The sequence below is a fragment of the Lutra lutra genome, chromosome 10 (assembly GCF_902655055.1).
Source record: "Lutra lutra chromosome 10, mLutLut1.2, whole genome shotgun sequence".
Lineage (NCBI taxonomy): Eukaryota > Metazoa > Chordata > Mammalia > Carnivora > Mustelidae > Lutra > Lutra lutra.
The window spans coordinates 55,738,917-55,739,565 of record NC_062287.1 but is presented as its reverse complement, the minus strand read 5'-3'; the positions used below and the strand labels follow the sequence as shown (position 1 = coordinate 55,739,565).

Here is a 649-nt window from a genome sequence, read left to right as displayed (position 1 = left end):
ACTGGGATTGAAAAATAAAAAAAATTTAAAAATTATTTTAATGATTATGTTTTGTTTACTTCAGTCATTATAATAGAGACTGCTTTGTGCTAAACACACACACACACACACACACACACACACACACCAGTTGGGCATATTGGTAGGGACTGATTTTAGGATTCCCTTCCATTGATCTATGTGTCTTTCTTTAAACCAATATCATTTATTCCTGATTGCTGTAACTCTGTAATAACTCTGTAATAATAAATCAATTATTCCCATTCCTCCACTTTATCTTTTTTCCCAAAACTGTTTTAGTTATTCTGAATTGTCTTAGGTTTTTGTCTTTCCATATGAATTTTAAAATAATCTTGTCTAGGGGGCACCTGACTGGCTCAGTTGGTAGAGCATGTGACTCTTGATCTCAGGGTCGTGAGTTCAAGCCCCACATTGGGTGTGAGACTATTTAAAATTTTTTAAAAAATTAAAAACATTTAAAAAGGGATGCCCGGGTGGCTCAGTTGTTAAGCATTTGCCTTCAGCTCAGGTCATGATCCCAGAGTCCTGGGATTGAGTCCCACATTGGGCTCCCTGCTCAGTGGGGGTCTACTTCTACTTCTCCCAGTCTCCCTGCTTGTGTTCCCTCTCTGGATGTGTCTCCTCTCTC

General features: G+C 38.5%; 1 non-coding gene across 1 annotated transcript; it reads left to right on the top strand.

Moving 5' to 3' along the window:
- Positions 1-366: 366 nt before the first annotated feature.
- TRNAK-CUU (transfer RNA lysine (anticodon CUU)) lies at positions 367-439 on the top strand. The gene has a single exon. It is a non-coding gene; the product is annotated as a tRNA-Lys (tRNA).
- The last annotated feature ends 210 nt before the right edge of the window (positions 440-649 follow it).